General features: G+C 26.9%; 1 protein-coding gene across 4 annotated transcripts in view; it reads right to left on the bottom strand.

Moving 5' to 3' along the window:
* LOC107447483 (uncharacterized) overlaps nucleotides 1-20,559 on the bottom strand; it is a 500,770-nt gene that overhangs the window by 341,976 nt on the left and 138,235 nt on the right. For all 4 annotated transcript variants that reach the window (XR_015431014.1, XM_071188145.2, XM_071188146.2 and 1 more), the window contains one exon: nucleotides 8,571-8,637. The gene's annotated coding sequence lies outside the window, so the exon portion shown is untranslated. The remainder of the gene's footprint in view (nucleotides 1-8,570; nucleotides 8,638-20,559) is intronic.

Below are 20,559 nucleotides of genomic sequence, written 5' to 3'. Positions count from 1 at the left end.
TGCACCCCAGAGCCCAAGGTCAAGAAAACTGAGATGGGCACAGTAGGCCTTGGCCCTCTATGGACTGTCGCGCCACTGAGTTTTTGAGTTGAGTTTTGATAGTTTTAACAATATTTACTTTTATAATTTAATTTTTTAAAAAAAATTACGCGTAACATGTCAAATTTGGGTTCTGTGGAGAATATGTATATATATATATATATATATATATATATATATATATATATATATATATATACAGTGAAACCTCCTGTTATGGACACTCCCGTAACCGGACGCGGACAGTCATTTTGGTCCTGAAACGTTGTTTTTAATCTCTACAAACCGGACACTACTTTTTCTAAATAAATTGCAAGCTAAAAAAATTCAACTTTTCACCATTTTTAAAGCATGTAAATAAAACTTTTTGCCTTATCCATAACTAAAAATATTGTTAAGCTATTTCACCAGCGAAAAATCAATCTTTCTCCTGTCACCTTGACTTATCCTTGTAAAGAAAGGAGAGAAAATGGTACTGCACTCCTGAAATAATTCTGACATCGGCATCTTTTGATCTTTTCATCTGGACCACACAGGTTATGAGACCCCTCAAGTTGAAATGACTTCTCTCAATGCTTCTTCCCCATTGAAAATTTCTTTAATTTTCTTATCAATTTAACACAACTGGGGTAAAAAAAAAGAAAACAGAAGTATAATCTTTGAGATGTTTATATAAATGAAACATTTATTCAGACACTTGATAGCTGATCAATTGTGAATAATCATCTCCATAGGTCCTCATGACTTACAGGTATGCATTACTTTTTTTTCTGTGAATCATAGGAGGTTTATTTTCCAAGAAGGTATTAACCATGTTCCCTATCAAATGATAAGTAGGTGTAAGGGGATGTGAACCTAATAATTGAAACGGACTGAGGACAGTACGCTCCTATTTGGTATCATATGTCTAACTTGAGTATCTATGCTAATAGGAAAATTATATTTATTTATCTGTAGCTACATCCAGAATTATGTACATCAAACTTCTTTATATATTCTTTTTTATCTTTCTTCTTGTTTAAATAAATATTCTTGTAGATATTTACAGTATCCTTGTAGATATTATTTAATAATTTCTACATCTTTGAGAATATTCAAAAAACAATTTGCGGTGTTAAATTTCGTTATTAGGGTACACTTCCCGTAAACGGGCAACTCTCATAAACGGACAAATTTTTTGGTCCCATGAATGTCCGCTTAACGGAGGTTTCACTGTATATATATATATATATATATACATAAAAGCACGACAATTTTGATCGAAGAACTTTGGTAAAGATGTTTTGTAAAATCAAGAACAATATACAGCTGTTTGGTAGTAAATGTGGTAAAATTTTGTCATCATGAATATCTAATTTATTTCATGAATATCTAAGAGCAAGTCATAAAAACCATTTATTTAGTTAAATTTACTTCTCAGTTTGGTATTTTTACTTAATGTGTGGTAATAAGAACTATAACTTTGAGAACCAAAATTTCCGGTTAAATATCATTACCATACAGAAGTATGGTTATTTTACCAAAGATTTTATTCCCCCTCTTCTCTCTCTCCTTATATATATATATATATATATATATATATATATATATATATATATATATATATATAATAGATACAAATTTGCATACACCCTCAACCCAGTTAAACAGACTGGTAATTCCAAATATATTTGTTTTAAAAGCCATATCTGAAATTTTAAATATAAAATTGAATTTTATACAATAAAAGTAAAACAAAATTAAATAAATCCTTGTAGTAAAGGCTGTAACAAAGATACAGGAAAAAAAATCTGTTCTTTTTGGTGTTCTGTCAATTTAGATTTCAAATTTTTATTAGAAGCAAGCTTAGAGATGTTTTAAATAGATGTCATGGCACTTTTCCTCAAACCTCATAAGTTTATCTCAATGTTAGTAAGAAAGACAAAACTGTAGATATATTTTTGAAACTAAAATCATGTACGAAGTCATCAAAGATTCATGATAATATGCCTATCATAAGTTTAGTCACGTAGAGATTGACATATTTTATAAAAGAAATATCATTCCCTTCATAGTGATTGATAGATTATGATGTTACTTGATGACTAGCTATGCATCATCATTAAGTATGACTGTAGCTGTCGTTGTACAAGATGTTTTGTTAGTGTTCCCTATAATTGAAAGCCCCTAATCAAATTGAATGAATGAGGAATTGTCAATGTGGACGAAGTTAAATATAATAGTCATTTTACGCAAAAGAATAATAATTACGAGCTTAAATCTGTCTTTGTTAAGATATAATTTTTGTTCTTAGTTCAAAATGATGATTCATTACATCAAGCAATTATGTTGAACTGCGAAAATAAATATTACATTTTTATTCAATTAGAAATCTTTCAATTAACTACAGCTGACTAAGAGAAGTATTTAATATAATTTAATAATACCAATTGTAAAATAGTAAAATATAAGAGGAATATCCTTTTTAAAATTTTATTTCAATATTTAAAAAGAGCAGTTTTTTATATACAAGAATATGTATTTACTTGGGATATGGAAGTTATCTTATATCTATAGTTTTAATAAAATTTAGTGTTGCAATGAGAAATTGCTAACTATTAAAAAATATCCTTGCAAAAATTGAATTTCAATACTTAGTAAGCACAATTTTTCAAAACTTAAATTAATATTAATTGCTTAGGGATAAGATAGTTAATTTAAATTATTAATATGTATCTTAGTTTCGTTTTTAGATTGCTTCAAAATAAAGTTTGGAATTGGAAAGCTAATTAATAAAGTTTTAAAAATGAAGTTATATTTGGTACGCAATTTTACTAAACTTTTCCACCAAGAAAAAAATTCATATTGCAAAGCAAAATTAATTTGGTTTCGAAATAAATTAAATTGGAATTTGTAAAGTTTGGGAAATTTTGTAATTCAAATTCATGTTTTATATCTCTTCAAGATTTACAACACCCGAATATTTAGGGTTAAAGTATATTCTAATAATGAGTCCATTAAATCTCAATTTCACTTAAATCAAGTTAATTTAAGCATTCTAATTTTTTAGTTCATGATATTCTAATCAATATCTGTGCTTCTCAAAATTATTTGCAATTTACAAAACCAATGAAATTGCATTTTCATATTACATTTAAGTATCTAAAATATTATTAAAAAAATACTATAGATCAAAGATATTTCAAAGCAATTATCTTCATTAATGGCTTGGGGTAATATCAACAATGTTTAAGCCACACTTTTAATTATATATAAACAAACTATATTATTTCAAAGCGTAACTATTTCACATCAAACTATTCATCACATCAAATGTCCCTTTTAAGAGAAAACAGAATAATACACAGCGTAATTTTTCCGCCTATATGGAAATCGTGATATTTTCATATTCAACGCTAATTAAAATTTGTGATTATTATGATTGTGATTATGCGATTATTAATTATGATTGCAATGTGAAAAAATGTGATTATATGTGATAGCGTGGCTTGAAATTTACATTTTCAATAGGCGTTTAATGCATTAGAGAACATTTAAATATTTTAATAAGCTTGTTCAAAACTGTTCTAATTTGATCTAAATTGATAAAATGCATCTATAATGTAGACACATTAAACTTTGCGATGTATCTCAAACATACTGTACAATAATTTTTTTTAATTAAAATTGTTCATATGGTACTGCATGAAAAAAGCATGATCATAACTGCCAGAATATGATTAAATTTATCATGTTTCTCGCTGTATGAGAACACCAAAATGCTCAGTAATTATTTTCTTACCGTAAGAGCTTTGAATATCATATAATACATTAAGGGATAGAATTGGTACTCATGATACCTAACAGCATGGCATAAAACCATTAAGTAGAGCCAGAAATTCAGGTAAACCATTCAGATAAATAGTTAAAATACCGTATATTTTGGTTTTTATAAGTACGATTATGTTTTTTTACCTAAAATGTCAGTATTGTATTGTACGGTAATTTTATTTTCGTGTTTTAGTTAATCTATTTTAAAAATATCTCAAACCTATTTTATAGTATCTTAGATTATTTTAATTTCAATATAGTTCAAAACAAAATTCAGTTCTAATACAAATTTTGTCTATTTAAGTTCATGGATTGCAAGTCATTTTATTTTTTTTCCTATTTTGGACTAAAATTGTTTAGAATATATTAAATTTCTAAAAAAAACTCTAAACTACTGAGCTTGAGTACTTTTGGGAAACAGCTTTAGGACTCCTAACACCCAAATCTTTTAAGATTGCAGTAATTCTTTCGGGTAGTGGGTATAATTTTATATTCACACTGAGCTATTACACCTTACCCAGTGGAGCATTTTGTGCGAGATTGATTTCTTTGATTAGAATAAGTGTTCTGATGTTTAGCGATCGGGAAGGTCCATTAGGCTTTAATTAGCGAAATGGATCGTTTTTTGACCTCTATTTTTGTTTTTATTGGTAATGAGACGCAATTCTGGACCTATAGTGATTGAATGAGTATTGGTCCCTATGGAAAAACTGAGTAATAAGTTTGATTCGAATCGGATCCAAGCGCTCTCTGGAGAAAATTCTAGAATCAACTGTTGCAATCGAAACAAGTAAATTCTACTATTACCTGGAGGAAAAAGAACTGATAGCTTTGAAGTTCAATTAGAATGTGTTAAGTTTTTGTGGTTCTTTAACACCGCTATTTCCATTAATATGTAAATCCTGGAGTTAAGTTCCATTTTAAATACAAATTGTAAATATTTTTTCTTGCTCTTGTAAGGATGTTAATTGACCAGATTAATTTGCAAATTACTTGCCAAAGTTTCTGTTTTGAATCACATGTTTAGGTAGAATACACATATGTATAAATGTTTAAAAAAATGCATTAATATAGATGACATAGCTTCAAGACAAAATATAGAGTGTGATATACAGCATCACGCCAGTGTGAAACTTACATGCCAAGTTTTACGTTTTCTTGTGAGAAGGTTTTAATCACCAAATTAATTTCTGTTTTTAATGACATGTTAGGTAGAATACACGTGAGTATAAATTAAAGAAATACTTATATATATATATATATATATATATATATATACATATATATATATATATATATATATATATATATATATATATATATATATATATATATATATATATATATATATATATATATATATATATATATATATATAGTTTCAATACGGCCTGGAATAAAGGTACCAAGTTGACAGATTCAAGACAGCATGAAGCATAGATGCCAGATTTTAAGCTTTTTGCGCAGATCATCCCTATTCCTGAACTATGATAATTAATTGAAGAACAAAACTATTACTTTAATTAGTTTAGTATTATTTTATTACTGAAGTTCTCAAAGTAAAACAAACTAAATCGTTGCTAAGATATCACTATACGGAATAGTAGCTAGGTAAGAAGGTCACTAAATGATTTTCAAATCATTGCATATATGCTTGAATTATATAGATTTTTCTCAAATAAAAATGATTTTATGACAAATGAAATCAGTAATATAATATTAAAGCATATACTGCGGTAAATAGAAAAAAAATAAAATAAAAAGCTTACAACGGTCAGGTTTTGATACCCTTATGGTGCATCTACTTAATATAATGATTATGTAGTACAAAAACAAAACGCATGCATAATATATTGTATGTTCAGTAGAACTTTATTAAATGGAGTTGCTAAGTCTCGAAGGGAGTTAATAGAAAATTCGTAAAATATAAATTCTTCTTTTTAAGCATTTGAAAAAACATTAAACATAAATAAAATTCTAAAACGCTGGTATATATGCCGATACTAAGATAGTTCTTATACACTGCAAAGATTTACTGTACAGTTAGGAATTCATATCCAACTGTGATTTGACTTAACTGCATATGAAAGTTTAAAAATTCTAAGAATCCATTATGCATAGCGCTTAAAATATATTTCATTCCTTAATGAACTCCAAAGTTATTGTTACCAGCAATTCCAGAGAATTTTCAACGGAAAAAAAAACATTATAAACGCATCTCTTCATACGCTTTCAACTAAATTACCCATAAAAACTCTCCCCAAGATTTAATCAAATTATTTTATAAATTAAATTTGAGAAAAAGTCAACTTTAATGAAACAAATAAATTAAATGATAATACTTAATGATATTAGTTTAGTAGAAAAAAAGTAAAAAAATTAAACGAAAACTGGAATTTTGCCTTAAATTTATTGCGTGGTTATTAAGATTACGAACCTTATTAACAGCTCCAGACCACGAGTATTTCAGAAACTAAGAATTTCTGAGCTATGCAGTGTATTTTAAAGTTGATTGATTGAGCTGCCAGCCTAAGCTGTTGCTGTTAGGGTCACACAAAGATTTAATTAATAATTTCATTTTCTCAGTTGCGAATAAGTGTTCATTTAGTTTTACTTAATAAATGCAGGGCTATTTGATATGATGTTAATTTTAAACTTTGTTGGCAGGCATTTAAAATTATGCTGCACTATACATGGTTTATTTATTTTTCCTTAGTCAATTTTGTAACTAAAGTATTGAATTAATTTTTAACTCTAATATAAAATGAGATATTTATATGAATTTATTTTATTAAATATAAATATGAAATTATTATTCAGGATTTGCATATTATAAGCAGTTGAACACTTAGAAATGAAAAATATATTTTTTTTTATAAATTTTATATTTTTATAAGTTTTTTATGACCTACTATTTTATTAAACAAATAGTATTTTTATAAAATAGTTTATAATATAACAGTTATTAAAATCTATTTTCCTTTTGGACTAATTTAAAAACAAACCTTTGCGTACATTCGATGTTTTATTTTACTCCAAAAAAGAAAAATATGATCAAAACTAGTAGATTATGGTAAAATATACATTGTTTCTAGCTGTATGGGAACATCAAAAAGCTCGATAAATTTTACAGAAGCGTTTTGGTGATTTAATTAACAGTAAAATATAGTTTTATAGTAAGTGATAAAATTCGATAATTGTCATAAAGTTTGATAATTTTTTCATAATACCTTAGAACATGGCCATAAAAACCATTTATTTGGTCTAAATTACTTCTAAGTTTTTTATTTTTTACAAATATATTAGTAATAAGAACTACACATTTGAAAACAAGAATTTCTGGTAAGCAGCTACTATAGAAACGGAAAAATTACTAAATGAATTACTTAAATACTGTTTATTTCGGCTTATATTAATAGAATTATGTGTTTCTTCTACCAGAAGTGTCGTAACCATGCAGCACGTTAATAACACTTTTACCATTTTTTTTCTCCTTGTATTTTTAGTATTTAAAACACAATGATCACTTTTAAATAACTTATTTAAACTATAAATGCTACCAAACAGGGAAATATGAACTTTTACGAAGTAAACTTAACTAAAAAGGTCACTGCAAGGAATTAAATTATTAGAATTTGTTTATTGAATAATATAATCTCAACATTTTTCAAATCATTAAGAACTCAATTTGAACACATAAATTAAATAATGAGGTCAGCTTTTTTTTACATAATTAGTTGAAATAGTCAGAAAAATATTAGTTGCCCAAATTTATATCTAAAAGACTGAGCTCAACACAAAATTTAGTTTTTACTCTTTGAAATTCAATGAATTACTTTCAGTGGGAACTTTAAGTCACCATTATGAATCTGAGAATATTTTTTATCACTGTATTCAATAAACTATAATCGTTTGTAATCGTTAATTTTATATGGTGAAGGAGTTTAGATATAAATAGCTATCTTAATTTATTTCTGAATATAATTATATGCTATTTTGTAAAAACAATGTACGTTTGTAATTCCTACAAGATTTCTAACTGTAAATATATGCCCTAACTGTATAGCGTAAAATAGAGAATTCTTACAAGCATTAACATTAATTTACAATTACAGCTATTCAATTTTTATCAATATATTTCTTCTGGTGGAAACCTGTAAAAATTCTTAGAATGAGAATTCTCAGGGTTAAATTATTAAAATATTGGGGTTAAATCAATAACTATCAATAACTTTTAACTGAAATAACTTTCTGATCAATTTCCTTCCAACAAAAAAAATAAAATGATAGAAGAACTTAATTACCTATTATTTATGAGTAATAATTACATATTTAATAGCTAAGGCAGCATAATTTGGAAATGCGCTACACATAACCATTTTCGAGTACATTTCATTACAATATATTGCCTTTCTTTCCTTTTTTAAATGCTTTTTTATTTCTTTTTTTTTAATTTTGAATCTGTAAAATTGAAATACAATTTTACGAGATTTAAGGAACTGAAATATAGACAAATATGACAGCAAATAATGACTAAGAAAATAAATTACAAATAAGTAAAAAACGTTCAGAAACCAATTCTTTTTATATGTTTTACGTGTTAAATTAGAAGATGGTATTGTGTTGAAAAATATTTGCAGGCAAATAAGCATTTACGAAATTTGAAGACCTAATAAAATACAAGAAAATATTTGGAGTAAATATTAATAAAAAAATCCTACTTTCTTTTTGTGTCTTCGATCTTGTCAGGATACAAAGAATGTATAAAGATTATCCACTAATAGAAATCTGAAAGAAAGAGAAAAAAAGATCACATTTAGTAAATGTACTTAATCATTTAAATACGTATTTTGTGTCTTGTGGCTCAAAATTATTTAAATTTATTTGGGAATTCTACTTGTTAAGTGGTGCAGAAAATGAAAAAGAAAATCGACACTTTTATGAGTTTGAAACACTGTAAAAACTGTTGTGTAATATCCTTTCAAGTATGATATTGAACTGCCCAAAAAATTGAGTGAAAGAACATTTTATTCCTGTTTAGCACTAAATCGATCGTCCATGTCAGATTTAAGGGGTGTAATTTAAATCTAAACACTTAAAATGGAATAATCTTACACAAAATTTTACCATACCAGAAATATAATCACCAAGGTTGGCACTTGGTGAGCTTTGAATATCAAGAAACGCCAAATGGAATACTGGAATACCACGAGCAGTTTTGTATATATATATATATATATATATATATATATATATATATATATATATATATATATATATATATATATATATATATATATATATATATATATATATATATATATATATATATATATATATGTATGTATATATATATATATATATATATATATATATATGTATGTATATATATATATATATACACATATATTAATATACATATATATATATATATATATATATATATATATATATATATATATATATATATATATATATATATATATATATATATATATATACATATATATATATATATATATATATATATATATATATATATATATATATATATATATATATATATATATATATGTATGTATATATATATATATATATATATATATATATATGTATGTATATATATATATATATACACATATATTAATATACATATATATATATATATATATATATATATATATATATATATATATATATATATATATATATATATATATATATATATATATATATATATATATACATATATATATATATATATATATATATAGTGAGAGAGAGAGAGAATAGATGAATAAAAAAAATGCGTGTAGATTAAAAAAATAAAAAATTCAAACATTTTTAAAAATAATTTTATTCTAATATTTTTCTTTCTTCTCTTGTCATTTATCTTTATTATTTTCCATTGCTTCTTAATATTTTAACTCAATATTTTATAATAAGCGCAAAGCCACAATTTTATTTTGCTATTTAATACTTATTAAGTCATGTTTCAGCAATTCTTGTAAAAATCCAATCATAATATATTGTTTTCTAACAAGGTAATATAAAAGATATATTTTTACTTAAGAAAACGACAATCTTATTGAACGATTATGCTTTAATTGGCGTGAGCCAAAGATATTTAATGACATTTAAGGAACCCAAAAAAGAAAAAAGTAAAAAACTTCATATGAAACTTGGGATAAAAAGAAAAAGAAGAAAAAAATTCAGTCAATCAATATGCTTCTTCCGAGATTTAGGTCACAGTGATCACCAGCTCCTTCAAGCGCTACTCCTTACCCGGTTTTTCTTCATTATTCAGCAAAATCTTCAGATCGAAAGAAGAGAAAAAGTAAAGAAACCTCATCAGGGATTCAGGGAACTCAAGATTTCGACTAGTTTTTTTATTTCCACTATACGAACCCATTGTTTAAAATTCCTTTTAGTGATTTTCTAAGGAAAGGAAATGTTTAACTTGGATTTTTGTCATTTTATAACTTCAGCTTTTGGGACATTGTTCACACAAGCATTGATATTGGTGGTCACTTTTTTGTTATAATGTTAAGGTTTGAAATTGATTAATTATATTAACTTATTTGATGTAAGAATTATGTAGTTTTCTCATTTCAAATTTATCTTAGAGGTTTCTTTCAACATTTTTCTCTGCTTTTTACTTAGTGTCAGTTCACACTAGCATGTGTTAGTTGAGATTTCCGTTTTTATGTTTTAGTAAATTTACTTTTCGCGAAAATTAATATAACAGAGTGCAGTTATTGCAGAATATTAAGGAAAAAAAATTTTTTTACAGTTGCTTATTTAAATTTTGAGTTTTTATTTTTTGTATTCTTCTTTAGTTAGTTGAAGGTACAGAACGATTATAAAAAATTCGGATATGTGTTTCAAATTACCTATCAACCTATTTATAATTGGGTAGAGTTTGCATAGTTGTAAAAACAAAAAAGGTTGGAAACACGTACACACTTTGTGCATAATTCTCTTCAATTCCTTTATTGTGGATAAATTGTAGTTATAGATTTGATCTACAATTATCTACAATTATAGATCTACATCTACAATTATTGATTATAATTGCAGATGTAGTTATAGATTTCGAGAAGAGACAAAAGTGTCACAGTGAGTGAAAAGGTTGAAATGTAAAACCACGTGTAGTGAATTAAACTTTTTTTCAAATCTAAAAATAATTATTTATAAATATTTTGTTAAAATTTGAAGACATTTCGCAACTTCTACTCAAACTTAAATTTGCATTACACAGTAAAATATTTTAGTTAACCATTCAGCATTAAGTTTAAATTTACGGCAATCTTAATTCGACGCAAAAGTAAACAATCTCACCATACATCAAAGAGTTGATTACAGGGTACTCTGTTAGAATTTTCGCTCCAAAATTACGATGAAGTCACCGACATCACTCTGTTCATCCAGTTTACCGTAACATTTACGATGTGGTTCATTTCTTTACGTTTACGGTTTTGTAACCATTCACAACTAGCATGGATTTAAAACCATAAAAATGAATTTTAATTGTAAATTGCAGTAGATTATATCTCACGTTTTGCTAGGTAATGATTATGTTAGTAAGGTTGCGGTTATGTTATACTTTCTAAAGTAAGCCGTGGAACTTGGATATTTTGAATATCTAGTTTTACCATATATCATGAGAGCTGGAAAATATTTAAATTTTTCTTGCTAAGATTCTCGGTAGTGCTGCCATCGATGAGTGAATGTGATATTTCGTATTAAAAAAGTTCAGTATCACCAATTGATGAGTGCAGAACACTGGATATACCTTATGTAATAAGGGAATGAAATTAATATTGTGGTGCCAGCGCAGGTATTTTAACTTCCGTTCAGCCAGTCACGAAATTCATTGGTTTGTCCTCCCTGGTAAACTATGCACCCAGCTGTAACTTCATTAGGTATTCGTCTGACGCTTAGTGCTATAAGATTATTATGCGTCCAATGATGGAAAATAAAAATATGAATCCAGATCACAGGGCTTAGCTTCCAGCTTCCGTAGAAGGAGCATTGGATTCTTTTTAGCTTCGGGTTTAGTTGACGACCTCTAATATTTTACCGTCTAATATTTAATGAATGATTTTTCTTACGGTTAACAGCTCCATCTTTTTTATAATTTCATCTATTTTGTTTGAATATGGTAAATTAACAATTAAATAAATTGTTTCTCGACCATTTTTTTCTGAAAAAGTATATTATAGTTCAACTTTACAGAAACATGTTTTATAATAATACACTTTAGTGAGAGGCAAATTTGTACGGAATTGTGCTTCATAGTGCGGATATTGTGGTCAAACGTTGAAGCGATTTTTTGATTAAATTCTCAGGCTAGTCAGAACTGCTGTACTGAGAGCCTGTATTTTTCTTAGTTATACTATATTTTTATTTGTTGTATTATTTGTTGTATTTCTTACTATATTGTTATATACAAACACGGTTAAATATACATTAAAGTAAGATAACACTGTTTTTCAAGCAGAGATTTTAGTTATATTTATATTTGTTGTATTTCTCACTATATTTTTATTTGTTGTAATAACCAATATGTTTCTTCTAAGAAAAGCCTTCATTTAACATCTAAGCATGAAAGCTTTAAAAATTATTTTATACATGCAAGTCAGCAAATAGTTTGTTTATTGCTTCATTTCTTATGCAGCCATGTCTGGAAATAGTCTTCAGAGTAAACATATAATATTCGTGAGTCTTATGAATTTTAAATGCATTAACGTTGATATATTAATAAATTTGCTACCACAAAAAAGACATTTTTTTGAACAAAATATTTTTTTAACCTTTGTCAGAGTTATATGCTGTCATGCACTGTTAGAATTTTTATTCTGAAATTATGGGGAAATAACCAGTAGCAGTCTGTCTATCCAATTAACCTTAAAGCTACCTGTAAAGAATATTTTTATCTTTACGATTTTCAAACCGTTTAAAACTAGCAATAAAATTATGAATACGGAACCATACGGATTTTTAACCATTTACAATTTCAAAACCGTTAAAAAAATTTAATAAAACATTTAGGCTTGGCTTTTTTTAGGTACCAGGAATTGGAGAGTACAAGACACAAACTGGGGAATGCAAGAAGCTGGAAACTCTTTATGTTTTGTAGGGAATAGAGGAAATATTATGGTGTCAACGCTGAGACTCGAACCCCGTTCTGTCCGACAAATTATCCCTCTCGTCTATAATATGTACCCAGCTGCAAGGAACTAAGTGACTTCATTAGGTGGGATCAGTTTATGTGGGATCAGTTCATGTGGGATCAGTGTTTGTTTAACCGTATTATTTAAAAGCAGTACATAAACAGTTTTTCTCACAATTAACATTTTAAATACTATCTTATTTATGAGTATTTGACTGTTTCGTTTGAATATGGCAAAATAACAATAAAATAGAGTTTTGTTGAATATTTACTTGTACAAAGTTTCTAACAATGTATCTCTAAACGTTAAAGGGAAATTATGTTTCAAAAAAATCCGCAAATTTATTTCAAAAAAAATTATAATAGCCTTGATTTTCTGAAAAACTCTAGTTATACATAAAAAAATAAACATATGAGAATTTAATAACAAAAAATTCATCATTTCAAAAACATATTTGTCACATATTTTTATTCAAGTAACCTTCTCAGTATTTGTTGAATGCTATTGGTCATGAGACAGAAACAAAAGTCATATGTTCTTACGATATGTTTAGAAAAACATGATTAAAAAATCTTCTTCAAACGCAAATATTCCTACATTAAAAATTAATATCTGTCTTTATACATGAACGATTGAAGTTTTTATCAAAAAATATGTAAGCAAACAGTTTCGTTATAGGTGGCTTTGTAGCAAATATTTATGTTTTTGAACTCTTGGGAAATATACTAACGTAAAACATTGATTCTTCAAGGTATTTGGATTTTTCAATCATCAAAGTACGAATCATTTTAAAAAGTGTAAACATACAAAAACTTTTGAATTCAAAAGCAATGATACTTGTTATAAGCCTTTCAGATATATTTTAGGTTTTATGTCGTACATAAATAGAGATTTAAGCATAATATTCTTTTCAATTTATTTGCATTAAAACAGAATTAAATATAAACTTGTGCGACTTTAATGCTTTTAATTTTTTTAAATAATTCTTGACATTATAGTTTTTCTTTTTTATATTTGACTTAAGATTGAGATTTTTTTTAAATAATTAAAATCACTCAGAAATAAAATATATTTTTTTAAAAAAAGAAGAAAAATATATTAAAAACTTTATTATTAGTATTAATCCATTGGAATTAGGCTTGAAATGCAACTTAAAATATATTATTTCTTAATTGCATGTTTTGGTTCGAAATTGTCAATTATGCATTTTGGATAAAATGATTGATAACACATTTATTTATGCATTTTATTTGGTAGTAAAGTTCAGTTTATGAACTCTGATAAAATTAAAATAAAATGCAGTAAAAGTTTTGATTTACTAATATTTTTAAGGACTTTTTATAATAATTATTACTACTTAATTAAAGGTATAATTCATTCCGTGATACTTTTCAGGATATCTACTAAACTTAAAGTTAAATAAAAATGGTAGTAAATCTAGGCTTACGTTATCGGAAAAACTCTTTCTTAAGATACCATTTTGAAGTTCAGATATCTTCTGCTGAGCAAATTAGAGATCTAACGCTAACGCTATGAAATTATGAAAGAAATAAACATTGTTTAACAGCTAATATGAAGTGCTGTTCAGAAGGATATTAAAATATCAACCACTTATGAAACTTTTCAAACCCTTGGGAACCCTGCTTCTCATTTTATTTCTTTTATACTAACAATAATATTGATAAACTAACTATTTAAAAAAAATGAATGACAAAACGTTCTTTCAAAATTATTTCATGCCTAGATAATTTTTCGCTACTTGTTTTTTTGCCATTAAACACATATTTTTGTTAGTCACATTAGCTTAAGAGAAATAAACGAAATATTTCAATAATATTTATCTATTTAATAAATATGTATTCACGCTGTATGTTTATTGTAATATGACGCTTTGCTCCATTGTTAACTTCAATTCATTAAGTTTTACTTAACAACAGCCATAAATATAAACAAAAATATTTTTAACATGAAACAATAAACAAAATATTAGCTATCACTTGCTACTTACTTACATTGACTACTCATTTATTAATTAGTTATAATTTATTTCCTTAAAAATCCTGATAAAAAACTTCTTCAGATATTAATGCAATATCTCGCCATTTGTTTTCTCTTTTTTTCGTTAAGTGATAATAGTTTAATTTCTGAAAATACATAACACATTACTATTTTTTAAAGCTTTTATTCTTCGTATTTCTTACAAATTTATAAAGCACATATTTCTTCAAATATATATACAGTTACATATTAAATTCAGTCATAATTTTTACCCCATTACCTTTGTTATAATAACTACAAAAAGCAGCTAATCGCAGTTTTAAAGCTGAGAAAAGAAGCACTCTTCTAAAAATATTTCATGCAGTGCCATTTTTTCTTCTTTTGTCGCTTTACAAAACACATAATCATTTTAATAGGTTAACAGCTATATATTAATAGGTTAATAACTATATATAAATGTAATATTTAGTAATTGGTTTTATATTTTTATTGCTAGAATTTAATAGGGTAATAAATATAAAAACATGACACATTCTTACTATTTTATTACAGGTTCTATTCTTTAGATTTCTTTCAGTTTTATGAAACGCACATTTAGTTCTGTCATACTTTTCAACCCATTACTTTTATTATTACAGCTACAAAGAAAATTTAATCACATTTTCGATCAGAATAATGAAGCTTTCTTTAAAAAAATGTATGCAGTACAATTTTTTTCCTTTTAATTCTTTGCTAAAGACATATTCCTGTCAATTACTTCAGCCTCAGAGAAAAAGAAACGACAATAACAAATTTCTATTCACTAAATCTGTATTCTCAAAGTCGATTCAAAGTTATCTGGCCTTTTGCTTCATTGTAAGCTCTCTTTCCGCAAGATATACGTAAAAATAACTATAAATATAAGCTAATAATAATTTGGCAATAAAAAATCAAATATTGTTTCATGTATTTATGCAATATTTTGCAATTTGTTTCGTATTTTAAATTGTTAGAAGTTAATAGTTTATTAACTGTAAAAAAATGTAATACTTTAAAGCTTTTATTCTTTAGATTTCTTATAACTTAATGAAATACACATTTCAGTTAGTCATATGTTTCAATCCATTACCTTTATTTTAAAAAAGTTAATCACATTTTAGAGCAGAATAAGGAAACGTCCTTTCAAAAACATTTTATGCAATACCATTTATTTCCTTTTACGCTTTACAAAAGATATATTCCTGTCAGTTACTTTAGCCTTAGAGGAAAAAAAATTACAATAACAAATTTCTATTCACTAAATCTGTATTCTCAAAGTAGGTTCAGGGTTATATGACCCCTTGCTTCATTGTTAGCTTTCTTTCGGCAAGGTTTACGTAGCAAAATTTTCAACCATATGATACGATTCGAGAAAAGCTTCGCCGTTCGTCATATTGGTCATAAAATTTTATCCTCGTGTCAGATCGTCAAACCTTGTGCTAAGGCATAAAATTCTCTACGGGAACTTTAGCCCTACCCCGATTTCGACAAAACGTTTTGCGAGTCCAACCATATCCCATTTTATTCTTCTTTCGCCAGCTCTTACAAACAGGCAAAAATCGAAGGAAAAAAACTTGTCTAGTTTTATGTTTATGTTACTTTTACATGAATGCTTGTCAGAACCAAATTTTACGGCACAAGCAGGAGTTTTAAGCATTAGATATAAGTTTTAATATTATTTGTTGTATTGTAACGCCATATCAAAAAGAAAGAGTTTCGGTTTCTGGCTTATAGTTGCACTCATGGGAAATTTTTATCACTGAAGATTTTTCTTCTAAATCTCCTCGATTGCTTCATGCGAGGCATTTATTAAGAACATTTTTATTCTTTTTAAGAAAGAATTTCTCTCTAAATGATTTTTCTGGAGAAAATGATTTCAGAATTACTTGTAAGTATTAGATTTCTTTTTTTCTCCTTGCAATAACCAAACTGAAAAATACGCAGGACTTTTTTCTTCTTTTTTTATATTGTTATATAGTAATGTATTAACATTATTTCATTAAATGCTTCTTACCTAGTTAGGGGAAGTTATATAAAAATGAATTATTAATTAGAGGAAGTTATATAAAAATGAATTGATAGTTAAGAAAAGCTATAAAAAGTGAATTAGTCGTTAGAAGAAGCTGTGTTAGAGTTTAAAAAAAACATGTATTATTTTATGTTTATAATACTTTTTAATGAATGCTTGTCAGAATCAAATTTCACGACACAAGCAGGAGTTTTCAGTATTAGATATAAGTTTGGATAATACTTGTTGTATTGTAACACCATATCAAAAAGAAAGAGTTTCGCTTTCTGGCTTATAGTTGCACTCATGGGAAATTTTTATCACTGAAGTTTTTTCTTCTAAATCTCCTCCACAAATATATGACGAAAACGTTTCAACTCGAAGCCTCACCGTAGAACATAGCGGGGAGTTGTAAGTTAGAATAAAGAGTAAATATTCGAAAATTTAGTGATGAAGTAAGCAATCTGTCCTGTATGGTGGTCAAGGAGCTGGCCTCGTACCAGGAAAATTCCCGAATCGAATCCCGCTTTGGACTGGGGTGTAATTTATTTCACTGTTCTTTCTGTCCTTCTTGTGTTGTTACAGAAATACTAATCCCCCGATATGGGGCCAATGATACAATGATAATTAGATATTTCAAGAACAACGAGTTTTTCAGTAAACAAAAAACAAGCAGAGTGATGAAATATTTTTTCATTTTGAAAAAATTAATTTTCTCGAAGAGGAGACGATAATTATTTTGTCACTTTGACTGAAACTCTGCGCGGAGCATATAACAGAACACGGTTTCGTCAAAAATTTTAAAAAAAATCGTAATATTTTAGTGTCCATTTCTTACAGTGCTTTCAACTGTTTACAATGTATGAAGCGATTTATTATTCATCTCGTAGCTAAGTATTTTTATTTTCATAGCTCGTACAGTTTTTCTTACAATAAATTATACATACTAATCCATACCAATCTTTTACTGCATGTTTTCGTGCATGAAAGCATAGTATGAAAACAGTATAACTTTTGAATTTTACAAATGGAAGGCATAATATACAATTAATTGGAAAAATTGTATATTATGCCTTCCATTTGTAAAACTGAAAAGTTATACTGTTTCTAAAAATCAATTATACCTCTAATTAAGAAAAATACAAAAAAGTACTATTTAACAAGAAGTAACCCATTGAAATCGATAAGATATCTTCAGCATAGTATTGCTTTCCAAGACACTGTTTATCTTTCCTTTTCCAGTTCTCAGTTCAATTAAGCCATCCATTCATGAAACGTAGGTTCCAAAAATCAATGGGCTCCTCTCTAATTAGACCGGAAAAGCCGAAATGCCGAAGAGAAATGCTCAAAGTTTTAAATACACATCCATTTACACGTATTTCGAGACATTACCCACGTTTTTGCCGTTAACGCCGCGGCGAAAAGTAAAGACTCAGATATCGCGCCAAAGGGACAGCGAAATCTAGTTAAGAGTGAATTTGCAGTTCCACATAATCACTAGTTTGATAATGACCATTCTGATGCACGGACAGTAGCAGCATTAATGAAATCTTCGGCGCCCTGGTGTAATTAAATGGTCGCAGCCCTTGCAAAGCTAGATAAGCACTGACCCGTTAACACCATCATTATGGGGAAGCCATGGTTGTCTACCTCTCTGTAGCGTGTACTAACTGAAGCGAGATCTATTCTTAATTTCATATTAGACGCTGAGATTAATCATTTTCAACTTGAATTTAATTTTGTTTAAACTCACTGTTTATGTAAGAACTTTATAGACTGATTAACACATAACTCAGATTAAACTGTGATATGAACGCACGCATATGAGAATATTATATCACATTCCAATACTATAAATTTACGAGTCTAGTTAGTTAGATTTCTTGAAATTAATTAACACATATATAAACGCATGTGTATGAGAACATAGAATCCCAATGCTTCAAGCTTATGTATTGAGGGTTTTTATAATTATTTAAATTTATTGCAGTCGTATAAACATGTTTCTACAAGTTTTTTAAATTACTGTTCAATTCTATAAATTTATTTATTTTATAATTTGGATTTCTTTAAAAATTTATAGGATGGACAATTAAAGCTAGAGAGACCGAGCAGGAGTTAGAGGAACAAATAAAATATCTAATATTTCTTTTTTACTTAATCCTAAGAATTTATTTAAAAGGAACATATATTTCAATCATATCTTTCTTTACGCGTCTAGTCATTATATATATTAATTTCTTAAGTTTATTTAATTAATTACCATGCTTAGTACAAAAATTATCTTCAATTTTAATTTCAAAGTACAAAATGCTATGGATAAATGAAGAACATTATATATATATATATATATATGTGTGTGTGTGTGTGTGTGTACTTAACTTATAGATATAGATTGATGGATATAGAGCAACAAATATTAAAAAAATACCAGCATACGAGGGAGAAATTATATAAGCCAAGATTAAAAGCTCATATTTGATTTAAATCGACGCTTGCTATATATTTCTAAGAAATCTTCAGAAATGATAAATGCAGTAAATTTGATCAATATCTTTGTCCTTTGAAATATTATTCTTGATCTAGTTAAAACAATTTTAAACAAAGCTTCGCTCTTAAATTACATGATATAGCTCCTGACTTCTTTTAAATCATTATTTTAGCGAGCTTAAAAAAAAGTAAGAAACTTACGAAGGATTTATTATAATGATCCATGACTTAAACTCGTTTTCTCCAAGGATATCTCCGCTGGGTGTAATTTTGTGCTGTTTACTCTAAGCAGGCCATGATAAACTATCAGTAATGAAGCCTCTCTTTGGGACAAAGTATTTTTAAAAACAATGGACTTTTTCGTTCTATTCTGAAAGTAAATCAAGCGATAGTTGCAGGCGAAGAGATAAAATTCAAAAATTTTATCGCATTCTAGTCACAATTCAGAGTTTATTTATTTATTTAGAAAGAGGTGCGCATTAAATAAAAGGATATTTAAATATGCTGCATAACGAGAAGAAAGGCATAGGACATTTATTTTAATTTGGATATAAATTAGAGATTTAGATACATTTCTAGTTAATGTAATTTCTATCGTTATAATTTGGAGTTACTGGGAGTGTGTTGAAATGCATGTAGCATACCATTTTTTAAAAAAAAATCAAAATGAAAATGGAAGCGATATTTAATTTGTAATAAATATGTTCTGTGAGCGAATTTAACTTTACTGTTTTTTTAAATCATTTAATTTACATGAAATATATTTACATCTATTTATGTTATAATAGATTCTGTATATTATATAATAGATTTTGTATTCTGTCTCAATTAAGAAAAATTGAGGCTGAAAATTATTTTTAAAAATGCAATTGCAGTGAAAGAGTTTTGCTATAATAATTTTATATTTTATTTTATAGTATGCCGCAATTCTGTCTTTATGGGGGAACAGCAAAAGTCACAGTATTTTATTCGAAACTCCCTGGATATAACTTCTAGTAAAATAACACATTAAAAAGGAGT

This window comes from Parasteatoda tepidariorum, chromosome 12, assembly GCF_982258835.1.
Source record: "Parasteatoda tepidariorum strain Cologne lab strain chromosome 12, Ptep-v5.0, whole genome shotgun sequence".
Classification (NCBI taxonomy): domain Eukaryota; kingdom Metazoa; phylum Arthropoda; class Arachnida; order Araneae; family Theridiidae; genus Parasteatoda; species Parasteatoda tepidariorum.
The sequence above is the reverse complement of the archived record's forward strand: the minus strand, read 5'-3'. Positions and strand labels throughout refer to the sequence as shown.